This window comes from Pongo abelii, chromosome 19 (assembly GCF_028885655.2).
Source record: "Pongo abelii isolate AG06213 chromosome 19, NHGRI_mPonAbe1-v2.0_pri, whole genome shotgun sequence".
Taxonomy (NCBI): domain Eukaryota; kingdom Metazoa; phylum Chordata; class Mammalia; order Primates; family Hominidae; genus Pongo; species Pongo abelii.
This window is the reverse complement of record NC_072004.2, coordinates 10811534-10836999: the sequence shown is the minus strand read 5'-3', so window position 1 is coordinate 10836999 and position 25466 is coordinate 10811534. Positions and strand designations below refer to the sequence as shown.

The window sequence follows — 25466 nt, the reverse complement described above, 5'->3', positions numbered from 1 at the left end:
GTCTTGTCGAATTTCTTCAGTTAAAGGAGGAATAGGAAGCCTGAAGCCTGGAAGGGCAAAGTGACTTCCTCAAGGTCGCATGGCTGTTTAGGGGAGGAGCGAAGACCAGACTCTGGTTTTCTGACCCTCAGTCCTGTGTTGCTTCCAGTCCACCAGGCCAATGCTACCCAAATGTCAGCTACTGGGAACAACAAAAGCAATAATAATAACAACCTAAAATAATGAGACATCTAAAATAATGAGAGCTGACACATATGAGTGTGTGTGCCAGGTGCTATGTCTTGTATGATGTCTCCATTTCTCATTAGACAGCTCCCCAAGACCCCAGGAAGAAGATACTATTATCCTCAGTCTAGAGGTGAGAAAACAGAAGCAGAACATTTAAGAAACCAGCCCAACATTATACAAGCAGAGAGTGTCGTAGAGCAAGTGCCAGACACAGATGCCCTGATATCCCATGGTTCCACAGTCTCTGAGCTTCCAGACCCTTCCCTAGGTCCCTAAGACTTCAGAAGCACAAGCCTAGAAACCTCCATCTCCAAGGTCCTGCTACTAAATCTGTTACTACATTTACCAAGTGATATCTCTTTGGGACCACACCAATCCTGATGAGCAACTCAGTCTTTTTCTCAGTTCCACAATAGCAAAACCAAAACAACGCTGGAGGAAATAAAATGCAAGATGCATTTGCAAGTGTGGTTACTTAGGAGTCATGAGGGAGGGTCCCAGAGAACACCTTCCAGCCATCTCCTGAAAACCACCTTTTAGACATTTTCTTCCAAATTCCAGGGGTTTCTTTCCAGCTTTCTCATAGGCATTTCTTGCTCTTTCTCCTGCTTGGGTCTGGGCTATGGTTCAGCTTTCCAGTTCTTATCCTTCCCCTTACCCCACCTTCTTCTATCTCCTTTGTCTCCTTCCTGCATTGTGAGGAAAAAATAGACAATTCATTTCATTGGACACCCATGCCTTCAGGGTCTCTCACCTTCTGCCCTGAGCAGCTTATCAAGATATTTTCTTGGACAGAGGCAATTTCCTTGTTAGACAGGGATTCTAGAACTAGCTGCTAAGAAAACGCGTTATTCACTTTGTGACACCAATAAATATGAGGTCTCCACTTCATTTTTTTATGCCCACATATATGTTTACTTCCACAGCAGGTGGTTTCTGCAGGATAATTCACATTTGGGACCCCATAAGTTGAGCATCTTCATTTATCATGTTTCCCCTGAACTTGTTCTTTCTTGAATTTCACCCTCAAGACATCATAATGATGCGAACTTTGTACTGGCTGAGGCTGAAGGATGTCCACCTGCCTCCTGAGTCCAACCCCTGAGCAACAGCTCTCTCAAAGAGCACACATAGTAGAAGCTCCTCGAGAATAGAGTCCTTGGTTGGCTTAATTCTGTATCCCCAGAACCTAATACTGTATATGGCCTGCCTACAAAAGGCACTCTTTCATTCTACATACATTTATTGAGCACCTGCTATGATCAAGGCCCTATATTTTAGGTTTTGAAGATATACAAGTAAAGAAAATATAGTCCCTAAACTCAAAGCTGGGTCTATATCAGAGGTTCTTGAACTTTTGCAGATGTGGGTCCCAGTGGGAAATTGGTAAAAGCCTTAGATCATCTTTCCAGAAAATATACAGTACTTTGGCATATAATCCATGGTAGATAGCAGCAGTGGCCCTAATTCTTCTCTCTTTTCTGAATGATGCCCTTGGCCATGCAGCATGGCCAACCTTCCCTCTGTGAATAGGGGGGCCTTCCCCACCACTTGACTTTGAGCTCATCCATGTAACTTGCTTTGGTCAAAGGGATGTTAGTGGGAATGGCCAATGCAGAAGCTGATGAAACAGGCTTGCATTTTGGGGCCTGATCTTTTGCATTTCCACCACCACCATGAGAAGGACCTCCTGGGTTAGCCGTCTAGTCCAGAAGGGAGATGGGAAGCATGTGGAACACGGCTCAGCTGCCGCAGCAAGGGCCAGTCTCCATCAGCCAGCAGTCAGGTAATCCCAGAGGTGTAAACAAGCCCATCCAAGAGTGGCAGGACCCCTACCTGGCTGAATTCCAGCTGACTCTAGACACATAACAAATATTCGCTTACTATGAGCCACTGAGGTTTTGTGGTTACTCTTATTCTGTATAATTCTGGCAGTAAGTAAATAATACAAAAATTTAAGGGCATATCATGGATAGCCTAAATGTCCAAATACCCCAAGTTGAGAACCCCTGATCTTTTAGGAGACACAGAGAAGGATTCGCAAATTACATCATAGTAGAAAGAACAACAATGCGGTAAAAGCAAGCACCTAACAAGCTCTTCCTTTGCACAGGAGGTGATGTCCAATCTAAAATCTGAAGAATAGACAGGAATAGATCAACTTAAGACAGAGAAGAAACTGTTCCAGAAGTGGAAATTAGCAAGCACAAAAACAATAAAATCAGAGAAAGCATGGTAGGTTAGTCATTTTGATGGGACTGCAAGCATTTTAGTTGCTCTTCAAACAGGTAGCTCTTCAAAAATTGAGAAAGGAGTCCTAAATACTTCCAATATTTAAGATGCTGATATATTTTTAAAACGAAGGTATGCTAAAAAAGAGCACAAAAATAATGGTACGACTTAAGTATTTTTCATTGAGCGAATAAACTGTTTTAACATTGGGAGGAATATAATGATTGTATGCGTGGCCTTATTTGAATGCAACATTAAATGCCTAATCATGTTCTTCATAAATGTGAGAACTGGGAATGGTGGCCTTCCTGTCCCCACACCCCAATCCAGTCTAAAATAGAGGGTGTGAAGACAGAGGGGGCGTTAGTGAGAGCTGAGACTCAATAATGTCTTGTTCAACTGAGTTGAAATGAAGTGAATAATTTTCAGATTTCAACAAGAAGAAAATGCACCCTGGCTTAGTAAGAGTCCTCTCCATTCATCTGCTCATAGGCAGCATAAACTGGAAAGCCCTCAACTCCAACTACAGAGTTTGGTGCACAGATCTCCATCTTGGCCATCTTGATTCCCAAGGGGTTCCCAGCCACTCCACAGGCCCAGAACAATTGGTCCAAGTTGCCCACTAGCCCATGGCGAGGTGATAATGGTGTCACACCACCACCTAGTGGCCACTCCTGTGAAATCGTATTCTCCTTAACCTCTGGGATTTACAAGCTTGCCCACGTGAGTCTTCTGCTTGGGAAAGGACTACCAGTGACTGGGAGGACCCAGAGTTCCTCTCTCTCAATATATTAAGGGTGATATAAAGTGTTTTGCCCAAATCCCAGCATGTAACACTCAGAGCTTAGTAACCGCAATTATTAACATTACCATTACTATTGCCATGATACTGTAGAAATTCCTGAGTCTCTTTGAAATTAATTGGGCTACCGGAAAATGAGATTTTTCAGAGATAATTAAGAATCCATTTCTACTTTAATTTCATTCAATAAACAGGTACTAAATGTTTAATATATGCCAGCACTGTACTGTGTAACTGGGACAGCGTGAAGAAGATATAAAAATGGCTAAGATGCAGTCCCTGCTCTAAGACATTTCCAGTCCAGAAGGAGAAGTAGGTACGTAAACAGCCAGCTCTCAAGTGCTAAATAGAGACACAGCCGGAGTGCTGGCTATGACAGCGCGGAAGCAGCAGTGATTCATTTAGACGCCTGTGGTTTCCCTTAATTCTCAAAATAAAATCTTGGTCCTTACTATGGTCTTGCAGGGTCTGGCGGGGCTGCCTCTCTACGCTGCTTCTGGGCCTCTCTCCAGCACCTTGGAGAGCTCCTGGCCTCAAAGAAGGAAAGGAAACTTCATGAGATTGCAGAATAGGCAAAAGGCCGCGGGGGTGGGGGGTTGGGGGTTGCAGATGCTGTTTCTGGAGTCAAGGTTCTAGCTCTGTGACCTGGAACAAGAAACTTAACCTCTCTGTGTCTTATTAGCCTCATGGTGGAAAGGACGATGTTAATAACAGCACCTACCTCCTGGGGTCATTGTGAGGATTCAAAGACTTTATATTACAATGTAAAGGCACTTAGTCTCTGGGGCATGGTAAATCTTCCTTTTTTTTTTTAAGACATGGTCTTTTTCTGTCTTCTGTCACCCAGGCTGAAATGCATGGCACGATCACGGCTCACTGCAGCCTCAACTTCTTGGCCTCAAGCAAGTAGCCTCCCAAGTAGCTGGGTCTACAGGTGCTCACCACCATGCCCTGCTAAATTTTTTGTATTTTGTAGAGACAGGTTTTCCAAATGTTGCTCTGGCTAGTCTCTAACTCGTGAGCTCAAGCAATCAGCCTGCCTTGGCTTCCCAAAGTGCTGGGATTACAGGCGTGAGCCACTGCACCTGGCCTAGATCCTCCATATTTTTATTACCAGCTGTACTCTGCAAAAACCTCCTGGACTCTCCGTGAGATGCAGACCCAACTTTGTAGGCATTCAAGCTTTTGTGTTGTTGCTGTTGTTAAAGCTTGGTCTATCCTGTTTAAAGCTTTGCTTTCATATGTGATTCAGCACTCCCCACGCACCCACTGAGTGCATTTGGAATTGGAGGTGCAGAAGAAGGTGCCGGGCAAGCTCCCTTTTTTCTTTTGTCCTTGATTTGTCCCCTTCATCATCCTGTGTGACTCTAAACCCTTTAGAGGCCTACCACTGGCCTGTGGCCCAGCAGCAAGGACACGAGGAAGGGAGGTTCTGCTCGCATTGCTCACGTGACAATGTTCTGACTCATTCCTGTGCTGGTGACCTCTATGAGGGAGGATCCTGATGGAAGTGGTGCATTTGGCTTCTATGGAAAGCTGTTCAGCTTTGCACTGCCCACCCTTGACTCTTTTCTTTTTTTTTTTTCTTTTTTTTGAGACAGAGTCTCACTCTGTTGCCCAGGCTAGAGTGCAGTGGCACGATCTCGGCTCACTGCAACCTCCACCTCCCAGGTTCAAGTGATTCTCCTGCCTCAGTCTCCTGAATAGCTGGGATTACAGGTGCGCACCACCACACCGGCTAATTTTTGTATTTTTAGCAGAGGCGGGGTTTCACCATGTTGGTCAGGCTGGTCTTGAGCTCCTGACCTCATGATCTACCCACCTTGGCCTCCCAAAGTGCTGGGATTACAGGCATGAGTCGCTGTGTCCGGCCCCTTGACTCCTTTCTAAAGAAGATCTCTGGAGGCGAACCATGTGGCCCTTTGTCCACCAGTTTATGTTCACCCTCTTCTCCAGGCCACCATCCTGTTGTCCAGTCTACTAGACTGGGTGATCCACATGGGCAGGACCTGTCCCTCACCACTGTAGAGTCAGTTCTGGGTACAGTGCCTGGCGTATGTGTGTCTTCAACAAGTGCTCGTGGCATTTGCAATATTTTCCCTTCCCAGCATCAGGAAATAGATGGGATGAATATTTATGATCACTATCTGATGTCCTTAGACAAAGGGAGGAGAGGGACCAAAAGGTCCACTCTGCATCTTTGGGGGCTTTGGGGGGGTGTAGGTATATAATAACTGCAAGTCTCTATTAGGGCCTCAGCACTCAGAGAGGCTGCTGGCCTGCTCTTATGATACATATGCCTCTAAAAATATATTGGGAAAAATTCATCTCTTTGTATCCCAGTGAAGTAAAGGGAAGTGAAACAGGTCATTAAAATGAGACTTTTTGTCATCTCAGAGTTTCAGCTGTGACCCCAAAGCTAAAAACAATGAGTGCCAAGTAGACCCCCAAATGTCTGAACCACATGTGTAGGCTTGGCGAAGGGCATTGCCAAAAGCTACTTCTGCTTTCAATAGATGTGCACCCGTCTCCAGGCTATGGAGGAAAAAGCCGAGACTCACAGGAAGTTGAAGAGATACAAAGGATTAGATCTTCGAAGAGAGGTATTGGTGTTGTGTGTGGGTTGCTCTCCACACATGGGTGAGAGCAAGCTTCGGGTCCAACACCTCAGGTCAGAGAAAGGACAGGACTTAAGGAGAACTATCGAGGCTCCCTGAAACCTGGATGGCAGCCAGGCTCATTCCTAAAGAGTCTACAGATAATAGGCAACAGCTGAACACAGAGGCTGCCACAGATGCAAACTGCACTTACACTGAGCGTGGGGGAAAGAGCCTGTGATGGGTGGTCCAGGAAAGAGACAGCCATGGCCCTTCTAGAAAAAGACCCTGTCTGACATATACACCGTGGAACACTATGTAACCATAAAAAGGAATGAGACCATGTCCTTTGCAGGGGCATGGATGAGGCTGGAAGCCATCATTCTCAGCAAACTAACACAGGAACAGAAAACCAAACACCACATGTTCTCACTCATAAGTGGGGGTTGAAAAATGAGAACACATGGACACAGGGAGGGGAACAACACACGCCAGGGCCTGTTGGGGGGTGAGGGGCAAGGGGAGGGAACATAGAGGATGGGTCAGTAGTGGCAGCAAACCACCGTGGTACACGTATACCTATGTAACAAGCCTGCATGTTCTGCACATGTGTCCTGGAACCTAAAGTAAAATAAAAAATAAAAAGAAAGAAAGAAAAAGACCCTGTCTGAATATGCCCAACAGTAAAAATGTTTAAATAGTTTTATTGAAACATAATAGATTTACAAAGAACTGCACATACTTAAAGGATGCAATTTGATACATGCACAAAACTATCTCCATAATCAAGAAAAGGAACTTATCCATCACCCCCAGAAATGTCCTTCTACTCCTTTAGAATCCATCCCTCCCACCCTTCCCTTTGCCTCATTAAAAAGCAATCACCGCTCTGCTCTCTGTCACTGTAAATCAGTGCGTATTTTTGAGCATTTTATAGAAATGGAATCAGACAGTATGCACGCTTTTTTTGTTCGCCTTCTTTCACTCAGCGTAATTATTTTTAGATGCAACCATGTTGTTGTATCAATAGTTCACTCCTTTTTATCGCTGAGTGGTACTCCAGCGTGGGAATGTACAACGATTTGTTTCTTCATTCATCTGCTGATGGGCATTTGGGATGTAGGTGGCAGGAATTTGACTAATTATCTTCTGCTCTCTTATTTTTAGAAATATTCTGTTGCCACGTGTGTTGCTTTTATAATCAGGTTACCACTGAAGTGTTTTTTTTTTTTTTTTAAATGAAGAGGAAGAAAAGAAGCTTGCCCATGTGGGCTTCCTGCCAGGAGTGAGGTAATCTCAGCAGAAGGAGCTGTGGGCGTGCCATTGGGTGCACAGCTGTCAAGAGAAAAAAGTCAAAAGCAGCCAACATGTGGTGGCTTCCTCAGCTTTAGGGGCTGCAGTCAGAGGGCTCATGGAGGAATTCACAAAGTGCCACATAGAGAGAGAGAGACATGTGCTTACTGCCACATACAGATTACAGGCGGGTGTAGGAAGCCTCTTCTGTCCTTCCTCTCCTCTCTCCTCCCCACCTACGACCCCAACACAAGAGGGTCCTAAAATGTCTGATGGGGTGTTAGGGTAGGTAAGATGGGAATGGGTGGAGAAGCAATCACAACTATTTCCCCCACTATGACTTCCAAACCTGAAATCGGCCGAGTGGTGGAAGGAGAGTCTGGAGTTTGTATATTAGACTGGACTAGATTTTCTCTTACCTAGAAGTAGCCGAGTAGCATTATTATATCAAATTTGTCGTTATTGTCTAAGAGTGACCACAAAAGTGACTGCATTCACCCAAAATGTTTTCCAGGGACAGAGATCAGGTAGAAATGGGCACATACAAAAAAGAATGTTCTCATTTAACGAACCAGTTGCCGAAGTTCTGATCGAATGGTACCATGAAGCAATAATTTCTACTTTAAGGAAGACCAAAACATTGACATATATATGCTTATACCCTTAAAACAAACTTGCTTCGCCAAAATTGTTGCCCCTTTATACTTTCAGGGGCTCAACTTGAGGCCATAGGTGAAGGCCCTCCACACCCATTCCCATCACAAAGCATTCGGGGAAGCTCCAGCCTGTTCAGACCTTGTAAAAAGAGTGTACTGAAGGATGGAAGCAAAGCAGGCCACCTGGCTATTGCTCGGCAATGCAGCCAGAACTTTGCTGAGAGGGAAACTGTGATTGTTTTCATCTCTGGGTGTGCTAAAATGCTCTCCCCTTATAATCAAAAGAATCAAAGCACAGTTTTGCCCAGAGAGGAGAGACAACCTAATTTTACCAATGCCTGGAACAGTGAAGCCAGACTGAGGTATTGCAACTTTGTTAGTTTGTGGGGAAAATAAAAACTCAGCAAGGTCCTTGAGCTCTTAGGTGCAGAAATCCATTAGCCTTCCTTAAGGAGAAGTCCACCCCAGGAAAGGCCATGACAATGGCACATCACTGAAAACTAGTCAGGCACCATTGCACATAACAGATTCACCGTACGTATTAGAATGAAAGATCCACACTCGACCATCATTCTACATCAATGAGTCCTTGCCAATGTACGTGATAATCATAGCTGCATTTGTTGAGCCGCGTCACTTTCATCCTTGCAACATCCCTGTGAGGAATCTCATTTTACAGATGGAGAAACTGATGTTCAGAGACATTACATTACATGCCCAGTATTATATAGACAGAAGGCAGCAGAGTCAAGCCCAGGTCTGTTTGGTTCCAAACTCCAGAATCTGGCATGTGACACCAACACCATGGGCTGTTATTGAGTGAGATGGAGTGGGGAGGGGGTGTATGGTTAGTCTCAAAGTTGGAAATGTTCTTCTTCTGAAATGCCAGATGGTTGTCACCAAGAGGAAAGGCCAGCAGACTATCTTCCAAGATGTCTCATAAACTAATATGGCTTACTTTAGGGAATTTTCCATCATCCTAGATCTGCTACTTGGATGCTACAGAATCTGAAAAGGGATCCATCTCTCAATAGAGACACTTTAACCAAGCACAGAACACTGGCAGATAAAACCAGAATGCCAATGCCTTCATTTACTGTGAGAAATTACTGGCACGGAGATCTAAAAATTCAGATTCCATAGAATGAGCCCAATGTCTCACCATAGGCAGACTCCAAGGAGAAGCCAAATCACAGACTGAAAGTTTCTGGTGAGCCTGAAGTCAGAAAGAGGGAAGTTCAATAATCCAGTGCTTCAGGCATCCAGCTGAGATACCTCAGTGTTTTCATTCCGCAAGGAGGATGGTCTTGCCAGTGAGACCAGAGTCGCTTAAAATATGTGGGCTCCACCTCTGCCCTGACAAAACCAGAACTCTTCCAGTCACTAGTTAAGTGGAATATCCTAGGATGGATCCTGCTGATATTTGCCTCTGGTACTCACATTTCTTTCTTGTTCCAGAGTTGACAAGTCCTTCCTCTGATGGACACATCCTTTCTTGATGGAAATATATTCAGTCTGGTGGCTGTGGGGGCTTGTCTACCTGAGAGCTGTGCCTTCTTCTTCAGCTGAGTTCACATATCTGTACTGTGATGCACTGTGCCTAATTCCCCAAAAGGCAATCTTGCTTCCTTCATTTCCAAATCTGGGAAGGCAAATGTCTACTGTGCCCAGAGAAGGAAAGGTAGCTGCATCCTTTTCTGTGAATACCCTTCTATAGGTGAATATTAGATTTTTTAAGGAAAGAAGCAGTTTTAATTAAGATGTATATAAACATTATATGCAGAGAACCCAAAAAAGAAGAAACGGATATTAGTTTCCAAGTGCTTAATGAGGGCTTGGTGCCATGCTAGGGGCATTTAATAAGCACAGCAATTCAAGGAAATAGTTATTAGTGCCACCATTTTACAGTTAGGAGAACTGAAACTCAGAAAGATTAAGTGACTGCTAGTTTCAAGAGAATCGGGATTTCAACACTGGCCTGTCTGACTCTGAGACTCTGCTAGGAACCCGTGCACCAAGAAAAGTGCTCATATCTGTGAAGATGCATTGTGAGCTGCCAATGAGGTATGGTAACTGTCTAAAACTGAAAGGAAAGCTGAGGAGCCATATTTTATAATCAGCAGACTGCTTTTTCAGCTAAAACATGAGTAACCTTCTAGAATGTTTTGCAAAGGCTTTGATACCTGAACTGGTTGCATTTCCATAATGATACCATTTAAATACAACTGGACTATCTTCCTGCCACAAACCAACATAGGAACTCCTTCACTCATTCCATTCCAATTCCTAGGGTGGTGAGGTCAAAGGCAGCCAAGCTCCTTCAAACATAAAGTAAAATAAGAAGTTCTCATCAGAAGCCCATGGCTGTGGTTACAGATGTACAGAGCTCACCAACACTTTAAAGAAATGTAAGTTGCTCATTTACAATAACAAAGACTTGGAACCAACCCAAATGCCCATCAGTGATAGACTGGATAAAGAAAATGTGTCACATATACACCATGGAATACTATGCAGCCATGAAAAAGAATGAGTTCATGTCCTTTGTAGGGACATGGATGAAGCTGGAAACCATCATTCTCAGCAAACTAACACAGAACAGAAAACCAAACACCACATGTTCTCACTAAGAAGTGGGAGTTGAACAATGAGAACACATAGACACAGGGAGGGGAACATCACACACCAGGGCCTGTCAGGGGGTGGGGGGCAAGAGGAGAGGGAGCATTAGGACAAATACCTAATCCATGCAGGGCTTAAAGCCTAGATGACGGGTTGATAGGTGCAGCAAACCACCAGGGTATATGTATGCCTATGTAACAAACCTGCACATTCTTCACATGTATCCCAGAACTTAAAGTAAAATTTTTTTTAAAAAAGCCAAAAAAAGGAATATAAGTTGCTCAAAGGGATGGGGAAAAGCTTGCTATAGCCATGATCTGGATGCAGTCTATTGGGAATTCTTCAATACCTCCCATCATTCAGACAGGCCCCCGAGATCACTATCCTGGCAGCTCCTACTTAGCAACCCCCAAAATACCCTCTCCTTGGCTTCCTGGCCCTTGTCATTCTATGCTGTGAGAAATGAAAGACAAAAAGAAGACCTTGGATGGCTCTCGCTCCCAGAGATAACAAGACCTGAAATATGGGGCAGAAGGAACATGAGGAGATTATGGATTGTCATCCCGGTGGAATGCTAGTTTCAGATTTCTAGCACCAGGTCACTTCTGCAGCTGAGACATAGCATGACCAAGACAGCATGGGTCCTCTCTCACTGAAGAGCATTCTTGGTATATTCAGTTCATGGTTCCAGGCTGTCAAGATCTGGAAGGAAAGGAAAAGGAAAGGAAGGAAAGCAAAAAAAAAAAAAAAAAAAAAAAAAAAAAATAGGCATTTGTAATGTTTTTTTTAAAGCATATTTGATTTCATCTAGTTCCCCAAACATTTCATCTAGTTCCCCATCATTATCTGCATTTTATGGAGGAGGAAGCTGAAGTATAGAGAAGTTAAACACACACACTCAAGTCATAGACTTGGTAGGATCAAACTCAGGCCTAAAGGAGTGGAAAGTCCATGCTATTTTTCATTAAAGCATGGGTTTATTTTTCATTAAAGCATGGGTTCAGAAGATCACTAGTTGAACACCAAAGTTTCCTAAGCCAAAATGAGTATTTTTAAAGAATGCTCTACATTGTATTTGTTGTTTTCTCCCCACATGCAGTAGGTAGAATAATGCTCCCTCCCCACCAAGATGTCCATGCCCTCATCCCTGGGCCCCGTGAATTGTTAGGTTACATGAAAAAGGGGAATTAAGGTTGCTGTATTAGTCCATTTTCATGCTGCTGATAAAGACACATCTGAGACTGGGAAGAAAAAGAGATTTAATGGACTCACAGTTGCACGTGGCTGGGGAGGCTTCGCAATCACGGCAGAAGGCAAGGAGGAGCAAGTCACCTCTTACATGGATGGCAGCAGGCAAAGAGATAGCTTGTGCAAGGAAACTCCCCCTTGTAAAACCGTCAGATCTCATGAGACTTATTCACTATCATGAGAACAGCATGGAAAAGATCTGACCTCATGATTCAATTACCTCCCACCAAGTCCCCTCCACCACACGTGGGACTTCAAGATGAGATTTGGGTGGGAACATGGCCAAACAATAACCTTGAGATGAGAAAATCATCCTGATTTATCCAAGGGGGCTCAGTGTATTCACATGGGGCAGAGGGAGTAAAAAGAGTGAGTTGGAGAAAGCTGTGACACTGGAAGCAGAGTCAGAAAGATGCCACATAATTCACTTTGAAGGTGGAAGAAGGGGCCACAAGACAAAGAATGTGGGCAGCCTCCAGAAGCTGGAAATGCACAAGGAAATGGATTCTTCCTGAGAGCCACCAAAGGAATTGGCCCTGATGATGACTTCATTTCATCCCAGTGAGACCAATGTTGAACTTCCAAACTGAAGAATGGCAAGATAATAAATTGACATTGTTTTATGCCACCCATGTGTGGAAGCCACATTACTATACAACAAGGTCCCAGCTTTCATAATGGTAGGCCACGAATCCAAGAAGCAGACACGGCTCGAGTCCCAGCCTGACTATGTCTGGCTGACCCAGCATGATCCATCCATTTCACTCATGCTCGGAAGATCTTGCCAGGAAAACTTGAAATAGTTGAGGCTGTCACCTAAAACCCCACCTTAGTTAGAAATGGTTTGGTTGTGTGGAACATAGCTCTACTCATCAAGGCTCACGTGAAAAAGGAAAGCTATTTAGAAGCAGAGTGAAGCTTCATGGAACCAGAAATTTAGTAGATGGCATTCTCGCTCTCTTCCTTCTTTTCTCTCTCACTCTCTCTCTCCTCTCCTCCTCTTATTTCTTCTTTTCTATAAATATCTTATTTATTATTCTATTCTTGCAGACATGACTTCGCTTACATCTCTGCGTGTACAAGGCTTCAACAAAGCCATCCCAAGATGATGGCTTCTGTTCCATGACGTTCCAGCGTTCCAGCCTTGTTCCCCCCATAGCCAAATGTGTCAGTCTTCCTATCCCTGATGCAAAGGTCTGAACACATTGAAACTGATAAGCTCAGCTCCAATCTGGTATTCACTCTCAACTCCATCAGTTATGGTCAGGATGAAGGAGCCAGGAGCTGGGACTTTTGCTATAAAAATCTGTCTCATTGGGTACTGTGGCTTAGGCAGGCCCTTTAAGATGACATCAGGGAGCAGAGAGGAAATTACTGGCATCCTCAGAACATCTCTGCATCCTGGGGCTGGCCTCAGAAACAGAAAGCCATCACTTCTGCTGGCTGAACTGCCCTCCTCCCAGGCGCATGGACTGAGATAGAAGGCCAAGCCAGGTTACGTTATATACAGGATTCACGTGCCCCACGGTGGCCGAAAACACCCAGTTCCTAAGGGTGAAACTTACAGCAAGCCTGTCCATCCTGATGTTAACAAGCTAAAGTTTGCTCGAAGCCTTTGGTTCATTGCAGAGGAGTGAGCTGGATGCTACCGTGGGCCTCTAAGAGGCCTGAATTCTCACTGGGTTGGTAAAGATTCCTCATACAAATTTTTTGAGGTTATCCTCATTGATACATTCCATAAAGCTGTCAGAAGAAATCCTGACACCCTGTGAATCACCATACCAGTCCACAAGCACAGAGAGATGAATGGGCTGATAGCTGCAGGCTGAAAGAGCTGTGGCCTTGGAAAGGCCCGTAAGTTCCACCACACCATCAGTGGTTCTCACAGTGCAGCTTGGAGAAGGCGCAATACTCTCTGGCTCCACCGTTACCGCTAATATAAATAATGTTTGCAAAATTCACACCTAAGAAACAATTTAGGATATTCAAAAAAACAAACCTCCAATGGCCATACCTCTTTGCACTTGCTGATGTGCCAGCAGCCCAAGGCATACCAGCTCGGGCTATTGCACTCCTACCTATTTAACAGTTTAAGAAACTGAGGTTTACATTTGACCCAGCCATCACATTCCTGGGTATATACACAAAGGATTACAAATCATGCTGCTATAAAGACACATGCACATGTATGTTTATTGCAGCACTATTCACAATAGCAAAGACTTGGAACCAACCCAAATGTCCATCAATGATAGACTGGATTAAGAAAATGTGGCACATATACACCATTGAATACCATGCAAAAAGGATGAGTTCATGTCCTTTGTACGGACATGGATGAAGCTGGAAACCATCATTCTCAGCAAACTATCGCAAGGACAAAAAACCAAACACCGCATGTTCTCACTCATAGGTGGGAATTGAACAATGAGAACACGTGGACACAGGAAGGGGAACATCACACGCTGGGGTCTGTTGTGGGGTGGGGGGAGGGGGGAGGGATAGCATTAGGAGATATACCTAATGTAAATGAGGAGTTAATGGGTGCAGCACACCAACATGGCACATGTATACATATGTAACAAACCTGCACGTTGTGAACATGTACCCTAGAACTTAAAGTATAATTAAAAAAAAAAAAAGAAACTGAGGTTTAGTGAGATAAGATTTGAAGAAAGGCCCACAGCTAGTGGCATAAAAACTGGCCATAGAACTCATCTCTTCGTTCTCAGGTCCAGCGTTTTATTTTACGTCATCACTCATAAATTTCCCCTAGAACTGTTATGAGCATCCAAATACCTGTTACTAATGAGAATACTAAACCTGGGCTGGCTCAGCAACTGTACCACTAATAGACAGTCCCATAACTATGGACATATGATCAGGAAGAGGTCTTCTCCTCCATGGAAAATCTGTAAGTTTTCATCATGGAATCATGCATTCTAACAGAGGCTGGTTCCAGGAAGAAGCAGGCAAATTCTGAAATATTCTCCCAGGGTGAACCCCCTTGCAGGTGATCCATCTGACTCAATTTCACCGCAGGGAAGATCCATCTCCAGAACTCTTTCACATGCCAAACCTTCTAGGTATGAGACACGATAATTAACTGCATGTTCTGATAAGCTGGCTGACAATTAAAGCTGAGGTTGCTAAGCAGTTCTGAGAACAATTACCGATGTGGTTTTCATATTTGTGACAATGGTCTAAAAAAGAAGCATGTTATGATTCCTGGTGGATAAGGCCCCTGCTAGTCATGTTTTAATTATTAACTTAATTATATGGATGAAGCAATAAGTGGTAATTTAGTTCCTTCACTGACACTTAATTCTCGCTCACTCAGCCACCAGGCTGGGGACTCTTCAGAAGCAATTTGTTTTAGGAATTCATTTTAGATATATCCAGCAGTATCAGGGCTCTACCACCATGTGTCCCTCTGAAACAGAGGCAAGAATGGGTAGGAGGGTAAGTGGGAGAAGAAGTGATGTGTCCTGGTAAACTGCCATGATCTGGATACACTAAAATGAGCTAGCGACGGGAGAACTGGCCCAGATAGGCACTGGCTGTGAATGTGAAGCTGAATGCGCCAAGCGCGGTGTTCAAACAACACACCTTCCTCATTAAGTCCAAAAATTATTGGGAGGATATAAGAGTGAATAAGAGGCCAGGCACGGTGGCTCATGCCTGTAATCCCAGCACTCTGGAAGGCCAAGGCCGATAGATTGCCTGAGATCAGGAGTTCAAGACCAGCCTGGCCAACATAGTGAAACCCCGTCTCTACTAAAAGTATAAAAAATTAGCTGGGAGTGGTAGTGGACACGTGTAATCCTAGCTACTCAAGAGGCTGAGGCACGAGAATCGCTTGAACTCAGGAGGTGGAGGTTGCGGCAAGCTGAGATGGTGCCATTGCACTCCAGCCTGGGCAACAAGAGCGAAACTCTGTCTCAAAAAAAAAAAAAAAAGGTGAATAAGAGATTGGAAAGATTGTTCTGGGCTCCCCACTTAAGAGTGGAGGATGTGGACTCAAGGGTTTTAGAGAAAACATTTTTTCTTCCCACAGTCTTTCTAGAGTTTTTCATGTTCTTATTTTTCAGAAACAGCCACTCCATTTCCCTTGGAATGTTAGTGGAATCTATTTAGATGTGATACTTCCCTGACCAAACAGGGAAGGACCTGGTGTAGTGGACAAGGAAAAAAGAAAGATCACAAGGAAGAGTTATGATCTAGAGAAAAATATACCCCTAGGGCTGTTTCCTAAACCCACATGGTTGGGAATGTGGTCAACTTCAAAGGCAACTCAGGAAGCCACATGGGAGCCCAGCCATCAGGGATAGACCACTGAAGCCAAGATTGGGAGGTATGGCTTAACGCTTAACCCAACCAAGTAGAGGCTTAAGCTGCTGATTGTTTAGTACCTCAGTTAAGATTGGTCTAAAACATTAAGTCATGTACTCACCTTGGCAGCACATATACTGAAATTGGAATGATATAGAGGAGATTAGCATGGCCTCGGTGCACAGATAACAAAAAACTTGTGAAGGATCAGGATAGGCTGGGCGCAGTGGCTGACACCTGTAATCTCAGCACTTTGGGAGGCCAAGGCGGGCGGATCACAAGGTCAGGAGATCGAGACCATCCTGGCTAACACGGTGAAACCCTGTCTCTAGTAAAAATACAAAAAAAAATTAGCCAGGCGTGGTGGCAGGTGCCTGTAGTCCCAGCTACCCAGGAGGCTGAGGCAGGAGAATGGTGTGAACCCAGGAGGCGGAGCTTGCAGTGAGCCGAGTTCGCGCCACTGTACTCTAGCCTGGGCAACAGAGCGGGGCTCCGTCTCAAAAAAAAAAAAAAAAAAAAAAAATGTTGGGTCGGGATACACGTCTACATTTGTGACTTTCGTAAGTAGAAGTATCCATATATGTGAATGTATTTAGCAAACATCGATCACACCATGCTTTTTACTGTTTTGTTTTTTGAGATGGAGTCTCACTCTGTCACCCAGGCTGGAGTACAGTGGCACGATCTCGGCTTACTGCAAACTCCACCTCCAGGTTCAAGCGATTCTCCTGCCTTAGCCTCTGGAGTAGCTGGGATTACGGTGTTTTGTTTTGTTTTGTTTTGTTTTGTATTTCAGTAGAGATGGAGTTTCGCCATGTTGGCCAGGCTGGCCTCGAACTCCTGACCTCAGGTGATCCGCCCCCGCTTGGCCTCCCAAAGTGCTGGGATTACAGGCATGAGCCACCACGCCCAGCCCCTTTTACTATTTTGTAAAGTGTGTTTTTGTGCTCGCTGAACAGTATATCATATACCTCTCCATAAATAATGTTTATTTTATCATTTTGTCATTTAGTACATCATAGTTTTAAAATGGTTTATTTTGACATCTCGTGAATGCATAGTCTTAAAAGATATTTTATTAATTTTCTATTGTGGGACATTTGTTTTGAATTTTTCACTATAAATCACAGTGCAAGACAGAACTGCCACCTTTTCCCACTGGCCTGACGCATTGCTGCTATCACGTCCTAGTTCCCACACATACATGGGTTCGTTCTGGACTCTCTGCTCTGTTGCATTTGTCCTTCAAGCTATTTACACACCATCCCCATATTGTTTTAGTTATTATAACTTTGTCATGTGTTTCCCTGCCCCTCCAAGCCTCTGATTTATATTTTTAAATGTCTATGCTATTCTCTTACATTTTCTACTCCAGGTGCATTTTTTTCTTCAGTTTGAAAAACTCCATGAAATATCCCTAAGGTTCTTAAGGGAATTGTTTTGTATTTATAAATTACTTTGTGTAGAACTGACCTACTGGGGCTTCCCACCAGGAACACAATTTGTCTCTGTTTATTCACGTCTTCCTTTGTGGCCTTCTGGACAGTTTCACAACTTTTCTTCATATCGAAAACCTATATTTTCTAATTGATTACTCCTAGTATGTAAGAATGCTTTTGAATTTTTGAATGTTAGTTTTTTATCCTCTCCATTTTTTTCTATTGAAGTGTTTGTCTTTTTCTTAGTAGTTCAGGTATTAGACTTTCTCAGGCTCTGAAAAAGCAGGTTACCTGTGATGATGGGGTGGATGACCGCCTGCCTCATACCCAGGTGTGATCACTGCACTGTGATCTTAAATCAATCACACCACCTTTCCACTCCAAAGTTTCATTGTCAATAAGATGGTACATTTCTCCATTCCTCTCTCAGAGAAGTAGCAAAGATCAAGTCAGCAAGTACCTTCTTAATCCACATTGCCCGACATGGTAGCTACTAAGCTAAGAGACTATTTAAATTTAAATTAATGAAAAGTAAACAAAATTTAGAATTCAATTTTCACCTAAGGTCCCTTTGGTCACCTTCCAAGTGCTCGTAGCCACATGTGGCTAGTGGCTGCATCTTGGACAACACAAAGAAAGCATACTCTCATCATTGTAGAAAGTACAACTGGATGGCCCTGTTGAAAGCCTGGTGAAAGTACAAGTTAGGTTATTATTGCTGCTGGTGGAGGTTGGAATTCTCATATATATATGAGGAGAGGCACTCATTCACACAGGCCCACACTCCAATATCCACGGGGGCTGCCTAAGCACTCACAAAAACACTCATATTTCATCACTGTATCTAAAGCAGTCACAAAGCAAAGAAAACATGAATTAAACCTTTGAAAAATGAGAGCAAGGGTCAAATAATTGAGTGCACTATTTTTCATAAATGTCATTATCTAGACCACAAATAGATTCATGAACCTTCTAATTATAGCAGCAAGAAAGTACTATTTTCTATGAAGTTGCTCATTCAGATTAACCATTTACAAAAAAGACATGTTATCTTCTGAACTCTAACATCCTTTATTCATGGTCTGCAATACAGGACTTGGGGCTATGAGCAGGATGGAGCAAAGAGCAGCCAAAGGAGAGCACCAGGAGCCTAAGTCCTGCTCAGAAGGTGCCTGGATTTCTCTGGCATGAGGCAAGAAGACAGTGATGAATAACAGGTGCTCCCCCCACCACAGGACTTAATAAAGCAGCCACTAATAATAACAATAGCAAGAGCAATATCAACCATTGACTACATTCCAAGGCTCATGCTAAATGCCTTATATACCTTACTGCTCTTGCCAAAAGACCAATGAGGTAGGTATTTGGCATTATTCCCATTTTACAGGTGCAGAGACAAGGTTCATAGAGGTTTTATAACTTACTGAGGTCACGCGGGAAAGAGTTCAGAGTCATGGATCCAATGGAAGTAGGCATGACTTGAGAACCTGTGTTCCTAATTATCATGTTTCTCGTCTCTGGTCAGGATGGTCCTAAATGGGAAAAATGATTCTACCTGCACAGGAATGTTTGTGCCCTGGTTCCATCCCCCATTCTTCTCAACCTCGGCTCCGTCCTGAACTGCAAGGGCCTCACATGGTACGTGGACATCCCAGCCTGTACATCCAACTCCATCCACTCCCTTCCCATCTCCTATGAATAGTCCCCATGCAGGCCCTGGAAGTGAGCTCAAGGCTAGTTGTACAAGGATCTCAAGTATCCAGAGTAGGGTCTAGTGGGGAAGAGGATGGTCCCTTGGTCCCAAGACTCCCCTGTAGGGAAGGGCACAGCTGAAGGAGGATCAAAGGAGGGTCCTCTGAAGAACCATTACTCAAAGTTTGGTTCTGGGACCAGCAGCATCAGCATCACCTGGGAACTTGTTAGAAATGAAAATCTGGGGGCCCCACCCCAGACCTCTTGAATCAGAAACTCTGGAATGAGAGCCAGCAGTCTGTGTTTTATTAAGCTCTCTAGGTGATTCCAATGCTAAGTTTTAAGGTATATATAGCTTGGATATTGAACCCTCCAAACCTCATGTTAAAATTTGAACCCAATATTGGAGATGGGGACTAATGGGAAGTGTTTTGGGTCACGGGGATGGATTCCTCATGAATGGCTTGGTGCGGTCTTGGTGAAAATGAGTAGTTTTCACTCTATAGAGCTGATTGTTAAAAAGAACCTGGCACCTCCCTCCTCTCTCTCTTGCTTCCTTTCTCACCATATGATCTCTGAACGTGCTGGCTCCCCTTTCCCTTTCACCATAAGTGGAAGCAGCCTGAGGCCCTCCATAGATGCAGATGCTGGCACCATGATTTTTGTACAGTCTGCAACACCATGAGCCAAATAAGCCTCTTTTATAAATTACTTAGCCTCAGATATTCCTTCGTAGCAACACAAATGGACCAAGACAGCTTGAGAACCACTGCTCCAGGGCAGCACTTGTTACACAAGTGTGGCCTAAGAGCCAGTGGCATCAGCATCATCTAAGAGCTTGTGAGAAATGCAAATTCTGGGCCTCCCCACAGACCTGCTGAATCAGAATTGATGAGGGCCCAGCCCAGCCATTTTTGTCTTAACATCCTCTCCACGTGATTATAAGCCATGCCCAGGCAGAAACACAGCAAATTGCAGAAATCACAGGGAGGGCTTTGAACTTCCTGTGGAAGTTCAAAGAATAATCTTACCTAGATTTCAAGAAGCAAGTAGACTCAAGGTCATTTTAGAACTTTCAAAGTCACGAATTATCTTCATATTTGGAGATGCTCAACCTCACAGCATATTAAACATAGCAATCAAAATATGCCCACCTTGGACATAATTTATATATGACGATATAACCATGCACTGAATTTTAGTGGGCTCAATGACTTAATGTTACCTTGGAAAAGATTTTGTTAATATTTTCTTTCTGAGTTTTGGAGAGGTTTTTTTTAAACTCTCAATTACTTTTGTAGGTCTTAGTGAAGCTTGCAGAGCTCTGGCACGGGTCTGTATTACCGAGGTCATCTTTATGAACTGGATGTAAATAGATAAGAGTGTGTGAAAGTCACTGGCTTGGCTAATGCTGGAGACAGGCTCCAGGATTGTGTCCTCTGTTACTTTAGAGGGAAAAAAGCAGGACATTGTAGCTGTTTAATTTCATTGTTATTCTTTGGACAGGGGTCCAGTACGCTACAAACACTGGCTGAAATTATCTAATCCATTTGAGAACCTCACCAGGGAGGACCGCTTAAATCAAATAGGTCCGCAGAGAAATTAGTGTGAAAGGACAAGTGAATGTCAATTAAAACCAGTGACTGGCATTGCAGGATGAGATTTGGACTTTAAGGGCTAAACAGAAAAAATGTCCATCCTTTGGGGTTGTAATACACGGCAGCAGGTCCTCCTCATAGACCCCAGTAAGATTCTCAGCAAAACAAATGACCTCATTAATTAAATGAGTTAGTACTCTCACCACGCTTTCCTTAATTGCTATTCTGACTTTCGGGAGAGGCATTTTCAAGCCAAATTGAACACCCAGAGCCTCCAGTAATCAATGCCACAATAAGCCCTGTGTGCTCTGAAAGCAACTGCAAAGACACCTGCACAAGATGTGCCCACAGCTTGCCTCCATCTGCTGAGGCTCCCCATGTGAGCCTAGTGCCTAAGTGCCCTACCCAACTGGCTTTGTCCTCCAACCCAGCTAGAAATCCAGAAAGTCCTTCATCATCCTCTCCCTACAGAAGACATTTTATTTTAATTTGAAGATATGCTCCACTTCCATTTTATTTGTTGAATACATATTATGTGAATGCCTTTGATTCTGTCCTAAGTACAAGAGGTAAAGGAATAAACATCATAGGCCAAAATTACTGTTCCATGGGGCTGTTATTCTATTTGGTGAGTTTCTTCTACAGCCTTGACCGCTGCTTGTTTTGTGTGAGATGTCCCTTTTCTGTTTTATGCCACCCAACATGTATCTGTGTTGCATTTGAGGATAATGACTTTTTCTTTTTCTTTTCTTTTTTTTTTTTTTGAGACGGAGTCTCACTGTCTCCCAGCTGGAGTGTGGTGGCACAATCTCGGCTCACTGCAAGCTCTGCCCTCTGTGTTCATGCCATTCTCCTGCCTCAGCCTCCCTAGTAGCTGGGACTACAAGCACCCGCCACCACGCCCGGCTAAATTTTTTTTTTTATTTTTCGTAGAGACGGGGTTTCACCGTGTTCGTCAGGATGGTCTCGCTCTCCTGACTTCGTGATCCGCCTTCCTTGGTCTCCCAAAGTGCTGGGATTACAGGCGTGAGCCACCGTGCCTGGCGGATAGTGACTTTTTCATATAAATTTCTTTCCCCAGTGCCTAGGACTGCCTGACACATAGCAGTTGCATCAATTAGGAATTGGTTATATTGGTTTGTAAGTAGAATTTGGTTGTAAGTGACAGAAATCCTCTCCTCCCCCCAAAAAAACATGCAGTGGCTTAAATCAGATAATGATTTTTTTTTTAATCATTTAGTTCAGGAGTAGAAGGTCCTGGGCTGTCCCCGTGGCTCCACAATATCCTCAATGCTCCAATTTCCTTTTATTTCTGTTTTCACCCTTTTTACTGCTCAGTTCCACCCACAAGACTTCTTCATTGTCCTCAGAGGGCCACTGCAGCAATAAAAGTGGCACTCACAGTCCAGACAGTAAGAAAGCGGAAGGTGTAAACGGAAAACAAGCCAGGCATTTAGGAGGTGCTCCTGGAAACCCCAACTGCATCTTCTCCTGGTGTTTCATTTTCCTGACCTATGTCTCAAAACCACATCCTTCTTTAAGAACGTGGTAATTTTTAAATGTTTCCACTTGGATAAACCTCCTTCTGAGAAGTGGAGCCTAACTTTTCTCCCCTTGAGTGCACACTGTACTTAGTGACTTGCTTCTAATAAATAGAATGTGGCAGAAATGATGGTGTGTGACTTCCGAGATTAAATGATAAGTGATACTGTGACCTCTTTCTAGAATCACTCATTCTGGGGAAGCAAGCCACCATGTTGTGAGGCCACACAAGCAGCCCTGTGGAGACGTTCATACATGCAGGAACTGAGACCTCCTGCCAACAACCGCATGAATGTCCCCGACCCATTGAAACTAGGAATGAGCCACCTGGGAAGCAAGTCCACAGCCTCAGGCAAGCCTTCAGATGAGTTGCAGCCCAGGTCAAAGTCTTGACCGCAACTTCATGAGTGACCCTGAGCTGAAAACATCAGCTAAGCTGTTCCCAAATTTTTGACTCACGGAAACAATGTGAGGTAACAAATGTTTATTGTGCTAATCTGCTAATTTGGGGAATACTTTGTTACACAGCTTTAGATAACTAAAACAAAGGGAGACTGTGAAATATTAATTTTGGTCATCAATGTGGCAGAGACTGCTAGTTTTCCACAAAAATCTACTTATTACTTCTTTGAGCACAGAGCTAGACTATATTTCCCCTCCTTCTTTACAGTTAAGTGTGGCCATGTGACTAAGTGCTCTCAAATGGAATGTGAATAAAAGTGATGTATACCACCTGTAGGCTTGGCAAAAAGACCTGCATATACTCCTCCAAACATTTTCCCTTCCAACCCGACTTTTCTGTTTTTGCCAGATCAGTGTAGATAATAAATGACAAGGCCATAGGAGAGAGCAGAGCCACAAATGGAAGGAGCCTGGGTCCCTGAGGAATCAAGTAGAAAAGAGTTGCCTGGACAAGGTGAAGACATGCCAAAGGTTACTATGAGAGCATGAAATAAATTTCTATTATGTTAAGTCACTGAAATTTTGGAATCCTTTTCTTTTATTTTCCTTTTTTATTTTTATTTTTTGAGATGGAGTCTTGCTCTGTCACCCAGGCTGGAGTGCAGTGGCATGATCTCAGCTCACTGCAACCTCCACCTCCCAGGTTTGAGCAATTCTCCTGCCTCAGCCTCCCGAGTAGCTGGGATTACAGGCATACATCACCACGCCCAGCTTATTTTTGGATTTTTAGTAGAGATGGGGTTTCCCCATGTTGGCCAGGCTGGTCTCGAACTGGAATCTTTTCCTTATCTCAGCCTAGACTATTCTACCAAATATAGAAATATTTCTGCCACCCCCCTCCCCTCTGCCAAAATTGCAACTGTTAGAAAGAAAGAGAGATTGCAGGTGAACCCTAGAAGTCTTAGTCTCAGGAAATAGTCCATGGTTAAGTATACACAGCACCTCCTGGCTGGTGCACAGAGGGAGGTCTGTCTCTGAGACTGTTCAAGGCACTCTAAAGTGGGCAGGATGATCTCCTGAGGGCAGAGTCCCTAGACTCTGCCCTCAGGAGATCATGTTGGTATCTTAAGATAGTGAGGAGGGGAATTGGATCTTGGAGGAGAAGGAGGTGAATTGTAGGCCTGATCCTACCTCATTATCACTCCCATAGGCACCAAACACTGATATCTAACTCAGGCTATCTCCACCCTGGGGTGTCCCTGCTCCATCAAGAAGTGTACAATCTGCCCACGTCCATCCTTATCTCCTCCTTGGCTTATGTAGAAATATTTCCTTCTTCACCCTTGCTTGAACATTTTCACCACTGTGTTGCTATCCTGAAACCTACATAAGGCTACCCAAGGGCACCTAAGGAAGGACACCTTTCTGATATTTCATTCATTCAGACATGGAAGCTAACATTTACAAAGACTCTATTATTGCTGATCATAGTCTACAAGGTGCAGCAAGCTCTGGCCCATGCTTATGACTCCAGTTTCATCTGAGCCACTTTTGCCTGGTTTTCTGACCTCCTGCCAAGTACCTTTCTAAGTCAGTCTTACCCAGGCTCAGAGCCTCCCCCTGCTAACAGGATACCAAATGCCAAGACCTTAGCTTGTAGGTCTCTATTGAGATGGTCCCTGCTCTGGGACGCCTCCATGATACTCTATGAACTAGGTCAGGTCCTCCCATGGTATAGTCTTATAGCTCCTGTACCTCTTCTTTCTAGTCACTATTGAGTAATTACTGGAGTAATGACCTATTTAATGCTTACCTTTCTCACTAGTCTGAATGCTCGGGAAGAGCAGGCATTATGTGTCTCTGATTTCCCATGCAACAGAAGCATCCTGGAGCCTGGTAGTAGGGAAACATTTCTTGAATGAATTCATGTGCTAGAGACAGGGAGGCAGGGGCTGAATCTCTTGCCCTGGAGAGGCTAAACTGACTAGAAGGGAGAGAAGCATGTAGACAAATAAACTGTTATATTTGATGAACCGTTTATCCCTTGGATTGGACTCAAAGGCAGCCCTCTTCCCAATGAATCTGACTTAGGGAAAACTATGTTACAACAAAGATCACTCAATAGCCATAGCTCCAGGGAAGACTTTCTGGACTGATCAGGGAAGAATTCATAGCCTTTCTTAAATGCCACTCGGACTGAAAGGAACCTGTTCTTATTAATTATTATTGTAATTATTCACTCACCCTTCCCCATCCCAATATATACTGAGAGATATAGCAGAGGTCCAGTGAAGGTGACTTACTAACTTCTAATTTGTACAATTTGTCAGGCCCGTCTATGACTAATGGTGGAATCTTCAAGAAATCATGATGCATATCCTTGTTTTGGGGAGAAACAGCAGAAAGGGATTTATCCATGGTGCTTTCAAGTAGGAAACCATGACCTGAGGGAATGAGTGAATAGAATATTCCAGTATTAATGTTGTTTGTGGCCATATAAAGCCTGCCCTGCCAATGCACTGTGGTATTCAGGGTTTTGAGAGATTCTGGACACATTTCTTTCCACTGCAAGTTACAGAAACACCCTTTTGAGCAGCATAAAATGTAAGAATGTGGATTGTCTCATGCAAGAAGTACAAAAGTAAGCTAGCTCCAGGCTGAGATGGTCTGCCTCCCAGTCTAATTCTCTGAAATTTTCTGAGCTTTGCCTGACACTACATGTCTCTTTTTCCTTGGCCAACTTTCTTCTGTGGTCACCGACTGTCCCTCACATCCATGGTACT

The 25466-nt window shown here is 43.9% G+C and overlaps 1 protein-coding gene and 1 non-coding gene across 2 annotated transcripts in view; both read left to right on the top strand.

Annotated features, from left to right (window-relative positions):
• The window catches only part of LOC134760550 (basic proline-rich protein-like), a 42342-nt gene that overhangs the window by 12147 nt on the left and 4729 nt on the right, over positions 1-25466 (top strand). The gene's annotated exons all lie outside the window — the stretch shown is intronic.
• Positions 16124-16230, top strand: LOC112129764 (U6 spliceosomal RNA). The gene has a single exon (XR_002912117.3). It is a non-coding gene; the product is annotated as a U6 spliceosomal RNA (small nuclear RNA).